At 41.8% G+C, this 9,013-nt stretch overlaps 1 long non-coding RNA gene across 1 annotated transcript; it reads right to left on the bottom strand.

Annotated features, from left to right (window-relative positions):
- Positions 1 to 222: 222 nt before the first annotated feature.
- Positions 223 to 3,307, bottom strand: LOC306808620. Its single transcript, XR_013776080.1, has 3 exons — positions 3,240 to 3,307; positions 2,387 to 2,444; positions 223 to 518 (listed from the first exon to the last, which is right to left on the bottom strand). It is a non-coding gene; the product is annotated as an uncharacterized lncRNA (long non-coding RNA).
- Between the last annotated feature and the right edge of the window lie 5,706 nt (positions 3,308 to 9,013).

The raw sequence follows: 9,013 nt of genomic DNA, 5'->3' as shown, positions 1-9,013 counted from the left end.
ATGACCTTGCATTCACTCCGTGCAAAGTATAATTGACAGTGATGATGACTCCTAATTGCCACAGGAATAAATGGAGACTTTCAGCAACTGGGAAGGGGAGGGACATAAACTATATTAGCATGGATCATGTATTTCCTCTCCTCTCATTATCCTTCCAGGCAGACTGCTAAATTTTCTCTTCCCACACTCTCATTGTCCACAGAAAAAGAGCTGTTACTGAAGCTGGTCACACCTTTGTTGAATTTTAGGATATATTTTTAATTATTGCTTTTTAATAAACCACACTAGCTCATATGCTTATAGTTTTAGCTGCTTGTTTTACTAATGACTTGTTCCAGCTAATTAAAGGAAATCTCCAGGAAATCTCTTTCTTCTTATAAGTAGGTTGCACAAATATCTTCAAGGAGAATGCATCCTTCCAGACATAAATCTGTACTCGGAGCTGCCAAGTCTGTTTGCATAGGCTGGAGTGCTGTGCTTGTAACTTCAGCTTTATTTCATTATTGTGGATTCATGTGCTGTTGAAAAGAAATATTTATTATTAATTACTGGGGATTTTTGAAAGAGCATCTTGTAAAATATTTTTTAAATTATGGGCAATGCTACTGTAGATTAGAATCAGGTTTACCGGGAATATGTACATCAAAAAGGGTTCAATTCTCACAAAAAGTGCATCCTAATTTTCAAGTTAACAAAAGTGCTTCTTCTTTTAGTACTTCAGTGCAATTAAGAGATTTTATTTATGAATGTGAATCATCTGATCTTTCCAACTTTTTAATTTTTCTGAGTTTCTGCAAACTCAGTTTTAATCCAGTTAACTTGCACTGCTTACAGAACTTTACACTTGAAAAAAAATATCCAATTATCAGAGCATTATTTTGAAAAGCAACTTTCCAGCTGTTGTGAAAGCAGAGTTTGAATAAAAAAAAAAACAACCCAGACTTTATTAAAGATGAGAGGTGTACAATCATGTGCTTGAATTAATTCTCAAATGAACCAGAAAAAACTTGCTGGAGCCTCCAGAGGCAGAAGGGTGCAGGTCAGCAGTGAGTGCTGCCTCTCAGGAACCCAATCCAGCAGAAAAGCAGCAGCTCCCTGCAGGGGCTGGCAAAGGCTCTTTGGGAAAGAGCAGGATTCCCATTGTGCTCTGGGCTGGCAGGGGATTCATCAGCCCTATTGATCTGCAGGGAGCAGGATTGATCTGAAATCTCCCTGGGCTGAGTTGAAGGATCTGCTCCTCTCAGGATGAAGATGAGGAGTGACCTGCAATGATGGGAATGTGCATCTCTGTCCCTTTGCTCTGCAGAGCTGTGAAAATCTCTCCCCTGCTCTTGGGATTGGCTTTTCCTCCCTCCAGTAGCTTTCAGAAACATTCTCTTTGCTAAGTTTAGCATTCCTTGATTTTCCTGGGCAATTTCTTTGCAGAATCACAGAGCAGCACTTTCCTCTGAGATGATCTGGTAAAGGGACAAAGAGCTATTGACTTTCTATTCAAGCTGCAGTCCTTCCTGTGAGAACCTGAAGTGGCAAAAGCTGTCCACCAGCAGCCTGGCTTAGCTGGGAGTCCCTAGCCAGCCCCTGCTGTCCCCAAATGTCCCAGCATCTCCCCAAGGCTTTCCTGGGTCACTTTTGCCATCCCTGTGTGGGTCACTGAAGAGCTGGGCGTGGTGATCCTTGTGGATATTCTGAGTATTGTGTGGCTGTGTGATTCTGCTTCTCTTCCAGAGGAACCTGCAGTTTGTTATTCTCAAAGGCAGGACCATGAGCTGGGTGCCCCCAGGACTGTCCTTGCTGAGGTTTCTCACCTGGAAAGTTGGGAATTCCCAGCTCTGTATCCACCCAGCCAGCTCTGCCCTCCATCTCACATCTGCAACACCTTTCTGCAGGTTTTACAAGTCCAGACTTGGCTCAGTGACAGCCATCTGAAATGTTTCTGCAATGAGCATTTCTCTATTGTTCTCTTTGTATCCTTTTCCCTTTTCTTCTTCTTCTTTTTGGTTTTTTTCCCCCCATTTCTGTCACTTCCCAGGTGACCTGCCAGGTGCCTTCATGGCCTTTCCTCCAGCTCGTCATTTCACATGAGCTGCTGATACATCAAGTGCCACCATGGATTAGCTTCTGATCTCAGCTTGTTCAGCTTTTCACTGCACTTAGGGACAAACAGATTCATTCTTTGTCTTGTGCTGCTCCTCACAGTCTAAAGGTCCTTTCTGCAGACAAGGCCATTTCAGGAGAAATAAACACATTTTTCTTACCTGCTTCTCACTCCCTCTTTGTGGCAAAGAAATGAAAGGCATTCAAAGGCAAGGGCAAGAAGCTTTTTGTAAGTATGTTTTGCAATAGTTTAAAATAAATATAAAATTATAATTACAATTTAGAATGATACCTTTAAAAGCAGATTATTCAGACCTACCAGATCTACAAAGGAATAAACAGCAGATAACCTGAAATAAAGAATAAACATGACATTCAATGGATCTGCATAACTTAAGATCTCAAGATCTTCATTACCTGGATTACCTTAAGATCTTTTTTTATTTTAAGTACTTCAATTTTAAGAAATCTACATATATGAACTTATTTTCCCCACTTGTTGTACTTTACTTCACATGATGGAACCCCAGCTGCAAATGGGAATTCAGTCCCAGGGACCAGACTGAAGTAAATCCGAAGTAAAAGTTCCTCAATGTGCATAATGTTATTGTTGAGTTTGCATTTCAGGGTAATAAAATTAAATAATCAGACAGACCAAACCTTTGGAATTGTTAACCATGAAAAGGAAGGTGCAAACCTACATTTGCATGGATTCCTGTGAAGGGAACAAAGGAAATCACAGCCATTCTTTTAATAATTAATCAAATAAAGAAGTCTCTGTTAAGAGTCTGGTTCTTCCTGAAAGACACAGAGGAAGGGAAATCCAGAACAGTCAAGGATCTAATACAGGGCTGACAGTGTTTCTTTCCCAAAAAATTGTGTTGTGACTCAAGAAAAAGCTCTGACTTCCTAGAGTTTTATTACATTTTATAAACTTCTCATCTTTGCTACTGAAACCACGAGACTACTTACTGTGTTAAAAATAAAGTGATCATGGTAGTGAGTTCACCTTCAAATCATCTCATATTTCTTCTATACTGCCTTTACATTTATGAGTTACAGCATATTGATTTCACCCTTCCCTTGCACTGAGTTTGACTCTCCCTTAATAGACAAAATGACTATTTGCTTTCTATAAATCCTACTGTTTGTATTTCTTTTCTTCTCAGAGCTGTAATCTGTGACTTACAATAGGCCACTGCTCAGTGAAATGGTTCTGGTTCAGCTTTAATATTGTTCAAACAACAAAAAAAGTCCAAGTGCCAGCCTGTTGTTACCAGAGCTTTTCTCACAGGTGCTCTTTAAATTACCTGACTTCCCAAGAAGCAGAGCAGTGCTTTCTATTCACCTGAAAGCTGCTCAGGTAATTATCTCAAGGCACATTTGATCTCTTCACAATGTTCAGCTGGCTCCTGTTCCTTGCTCCATCCCCTGCAGCTCCAGTTTCTCATTCCCCTGTGTCCTGGGCTGCAATCCAGGATGTGACCAGCAATGTGAATTCTGTCCCCATCTGCTGACCCGGGTGGGGCAGTGACCCTGATCTCCTGGCACACATTATCTGCTAATGGGCCACCTTTAAACCAGCTGGGCAATCATCTTTATCTTTCCCATGACCCACCCTTCATCCAGGAGCTATCACCTGTTAATGGGTCATTGTTAAACACTGGGCGTGGCAGCGATTCTTATCCCTGTGGGAGATATCTCCTGTTAATGGGCCATTGTTACAAACTGGGTGTGGCAGTGACCCTGATCTCCTGGCACACATTCTCTGCTAATGGGCCATCTTTAAACCAGCTGGGCAATCATCTTTATCTTCCCACAGCCCATCCTCCCTCCAGGAGATATCTCCTGTTCATGGCCACTGAGTCCCAGGGCATGGCTGATAAAATTCCATCATCCCACTGGGAGATGCTCCAGCCAGGGCAGGAGCCAAGCCTTTCCTACCCAGAGAAAAACTGACATTTTGGACACCAAGGGACCTTCTTTCCACTGGATTCCAGAGGAAAGCCAGACCTTTCCACATCATCCCTAGAGCTTCAGAGGAAACTGCCCCTTCTCCAGGAGCACTGCTCCAGCTGAGCCACATCTGCCCCTGCAGGAGGATGCAGCACCATGGAATGGGACTGTGCCACCACCCTGACTGACTGACTGTGCCAGCTTGGATTCTGACTCTGGCAGGGTTTGGGATTGTTCTTTGTAATACTGCAGTTCTATTTTAATTTTCCTAGTAAACAACTGTTATTCCTAATTCCCATATCTTTGCCTGAGAGCCCCTTAATTTCAAAATTATAATAATCTGGAGGGAGGGGGTTTAAATTCTCCATTTCAAAGAGAAGCTTCTGCCTTCATTGGCAGACACCTGTCTTTCAAACCAGGACACCCTGCTGCAGGGTTGAGAATTTCTCTGAATTCCTCAGGACCCTGCACTCTTGCAGCAACCTCCTCAAACCCTCTTTTCCTCCCAGGATCTTTCTGGCTCTCTGGGGTGGCTGCAGTTTCCTGGGCTGTGACCTGAGAGCTCAGAGCCAGCTCCATTTCTCACAGGGAGCAAGAGGACATGGTCCCAACATTTCCTCTGGGTGCACAAGTGTCACCAGAGTCCCAGCAGCTTGTGCCTGTCCCCTGGGCCAGCCCTGCCTTGCCTGCTCCCTGTCAAAAGCTTTTGTCACATTTCCAGCAGCACAGGTGGAACTTTGACCACATCCATTTTTCATTAGGGATCAGGTGAGATACTAGACCCCAGTCATTTTTGCCTTTTCTACTCTTGTGCAGAAAGAAATCAGAATTTCAGGCAGGATAGAAGGCACTGCACACCACTGAGAAATATGGGTTTGAAGTAATAATTTGAGAAAGAACTGCATGTAATTTGCTCATTATTCTTTAAAACTGGAATGTCTCCATGCTCACGTTAATGTTTAGCTCACAGTCCCAGAGAACCAAAGTTTGGGGTTTTTTTTAACTAAAATGAAGCACATAAAGGTCAGTCCAAACTGAATTGGAAGGATTTGGCTCTTTCAATAAGCTTGAAAAGAGGAAGGAAAAGCATGTTGATAGAAGATATTTTTGTTTGCTTCCTTCTAAGTGAGCCATCCATAAAGAGCTCCATTCAGGAGAAAAAAAACCCAAAAAAACAACTTAATGCAATCAATGCCAAACTGTACTGAGCAGGTCCAGCATCTTGGTTTGCCTGGGTTTCTCTTTTCTTGTGCAGAAATGCCATTTTTCACCTCTTTGCTCAGCTTTGCTCTCCTTACCACATTTACAGGCTTCTTTTGGAGTCATTTCTTCTCCAAGAGCGAAAACAAGAGCAGCACCTGTTTTGGAGAAAAGCCTTTTTAACCCACTGAATAATGAATGCAAAGGCAAAGAGTGCTGAACTTATGAAAAATTTGATCTCATTGGTTTTAATTCTTTTTTTTTCTCATTACAATGCAACTGAATTTATATATATGACATTCCTTTTCTTGTTTTCAAAACCAGGTGTTTTGATGAAATGATAAATGCATCTGGAATCTCCATAAATATAATAAAGAAAATAGGATTATCAGCTCTCACATCACTAAGATATATTGGCACTTTTACTAAAGTGGAAAGACTTGACCTAACGATTTAATAATTAGTAATATTTCTGTAAGTTAGTTAAAATTGCATTTAACAATAGTAAAATTTTAATTTCAGTGGATTATAATAAATTTCAGAAACACAGCCTCTTGCCTCATGCATCAAACTCCAGAGGAGAACTCATTGCAATGGCTGGTGGTGAAAGGAGCTGGTTTATAACAGACAATTTATCATACAAACCAGTACTGGAAAATCATATCCAATAATTTTAATCAGGGGCTAGCAGGACAAGAAGGCTGTAAGAGAAACAAAGAACAGAAAAACTGGATGGAAAGTGCAGCTCCTGCATGTGGGGCAGCTGCTCAGTTGCCTCATTCCTAAACAATTTAAATTTTTAGGCTGCTGGGATCACCCCTCTAAATGTTATTCCTTCTAATGCAGATGCAAAGGTATTTTCCACATGGTCTCCAACAGGAAATTGCTCATTTTTTTGCATAAGATGCAGTTGTTCTCTACAGGATGAGCTGTGCTGCAGAATTGCACTGAGAATCCCCCCTGTCCCTTCCTCCCTTCCCTGGCAGGTGATGGAAATTCTGCAGCTCCTTCATTTCACCTCCAGCTAAACCCACCTGCTACCAGCTCAGTTCAGTCAGTTCTGAGGTGTGGACTTGTGGAAACTTGTGGATGTGGGGAAGCATCCCCAGGAAAGGAGCTGGTCTGGGTGGAGGTGCCAGCAGGGCAGGAGGAGCCCTGGCAGCTTTGGTACCCACACACAGATGCAGCAAGGCTGAACACAGCTCTGGGGAACTTTAAGCTGCTCTTTGATCATCTCTGGAATAGATCAAGGCAGAACCATTCCTTTCCTGTCTGACAAAAAGAGCTGGCTGGCTTCTCTGTGTTCAACATCCCCTCCTGCTTTGGAGATGAGCTCAGGAACGTCAGGAATTTCAGGGAAGAGCTGGAGTAACTGGGGCACATCCTTCCTGAGCAGGGCAGGTGGGATTGATCCAAGAATCCACAGAGAATCCTGAGAGGAACTGCTGAGGAAGAGCTGAATTGTTTGTGCACCACCACAGGCAGCCTTAAAAACCAACCAGAGGAATTCTAACAAATGGTGCCAGTGGTGAAAGTTGATATTATGAGAATCAATAGATACCTGGTATGAAAAAACAGTGGTGGCTGGAGTACATTCATCAAAGTCCTTGCACTCTCCAGAACAGATAGTGCCATGTGTATATTAAAGATGGACTAGGGCATAAAAATAGAGCAGCACAAGAAAGGAATCGATTTGGATCAAAATCACTCTTGAAAAGAATGATAAATAGTCATTGAGAGACTACAGGGATTCTTTCTATGTAATCCAAAAGGTTACCTTAACCAGTGATTGATATCTTGATAGTATTTATTACACACAGGCACAAAAACCCACCTGCAGTTGTTTAATTTTCTCTCATTGGAGGGAAATGCTACAGGCAGCAGACAGGTCCATATGTTCTGCTGTGAAAATTCACAGCATTCAACAACAACAAGTCACCAAACCCACACAGTGGAATGTCACTGGAGCCAAAGGTTTGGTAACCAGTGAAGATATTAAATGAGGGATAGAAAAATAACCTTGCTGATGATTCTGTTTGCTCATTGCAAATGTAATGAAGAACAGAGAAAGGAGAGGCCATGATAACATCTCCAGTTCCAAAAGAGCAACAAGAACAAAAATGAAAAAAAGGTAAGGAAATGTTCTTTCAGTTTATCTCTCTCCCTGCATTCACAGGTTTAATCCCTAAACTGCTTGAAATAAATGGAAAATGTAAAGCACAACATCCTCCATTTTTGGAGAATGTAAAGCACAACATGACCCATAATGAGGGAGCAGACCTGTTATCCCAATGTTTTCTCTGGTTCCTCCCTCTATTTTATGATACCTGGCAGTTCTGAACACCTCTGCCATAAGCACTCACTTTAGCACCTAAAAAATAATTCCTGTTGCACCTATTGACTTATGGATGCTAAACCCAAAACCTGAACAGCTTAAAATTCATCAAGTTAAGAGTAGCAGCATGGATAGAGGGCATAAATCCATATTCTGACATCCTGAAGACACTGTTAAGCTTTTTGTTATCTTATTAAATTCTATCAGGCTTGCCTTGCAAAGAGCACAACCAGGATTGATAAATGCTTGGCTTCAGCTACACTCTCCCATTTATTTTCACTCTGTCAGACTTAATCCATAACTGCTGCTCAAAGGCAATGGGCAGGAGATGAGGGTGCATCTTGACTCAGCTGGGAGCTGGCTACTGGCAGCCAAAAGCTGCAATAATTTGTGATTATTATTATTCAGACTGCATCCAGACACCATTTATTTTCACTTTTTTATAATCTATTCCCTGGGGATGAACAATTTATAATCACATTATTTAATTAGTTTTTATTTAGTGACAATTTGCCTAATCTCATTGATCAGGAAGCATGGATTATTATGGAAGGGGAAAAAAAAACACACCCTTGAACCACAACCACAGCATCTGAAAAACGCATAGAAGACATAAATGGAAAACTTGGATTGCTGGGGTTAATATAAAAGTCATCTGAAAATTGTACAGATATTCCTACCCCATGGCCATGAGCAAACTTGATTTATCCTGAATATTTGAAGTGATGGAGGGCATCTCACACTGGGTTACACCTCAGAGCAGTCCTGGACTGGAACCTTCTCCATTTTCTACCTGATATTTCATGCTAGGGACAAGTAAGGAAAGCTCATTTTCTCAAAACATGTTCATCACCCCAAAAAAGTTCATTTTCCTTTGTCTAAGGTCTCGTTTTGGATCTGAAAATGGCAGGAAAATTACATCCAAGTACAGTTCCTTCAGTGAGCTGCCAGACAGATGGAAATAAAACCAAATATGGATTTTGAGCATCAGTTCTTCCCAGCAGTGATATAAACTCCCTCTCAGTGGAGAGCCTTAGACTAGATTAGATTAGATTAGGTTAGATTAGATTAGATTAGATTAGATTACACCAGACTCTTGATAAGCAGCTCAGAATCACTGGCAGCCACAGGGAATCCCCTTTGCAAGCAGATCTGTAGAGGACAGAGAAGAGCTGAGTGAGCCAAGGGTTTCCACTTTTTCATCAAAATCACAACAAATGGCACCTGAGCAGGAGGCAGAAAGAGAATCTTGCCTGTCTGAGAGAAAGTGAGGTGTGTTCTGAGAATATCCAGGCAGTTCCTGAATGACTCATGGGCAGGAAAACAAAAGAAATCAAACCAGACAGAATTTGTCAGTTTACTTCCAAATTATTCCCATCAGTGGATTGCTCCACTTGTAACTCTGACTGTCAGCACTGAATGGGACAC

The sequence above is a fragment of the Erithacus rubecula genome (assembly GCF_903797595.1).
Source record: "Erithacus rubecula genome assembly, chromosome: 15".
Taxonomy (NCBI): domain Eukaryota; kingdom Metazoa; phylum Chordata; class Aves; order Passeriformes; family Muscicapidae; genus Erithacus; species Erithacus rubecula.
This window is presented reverse-complemented; position numbering and strand designations above follow the sequence as displayed.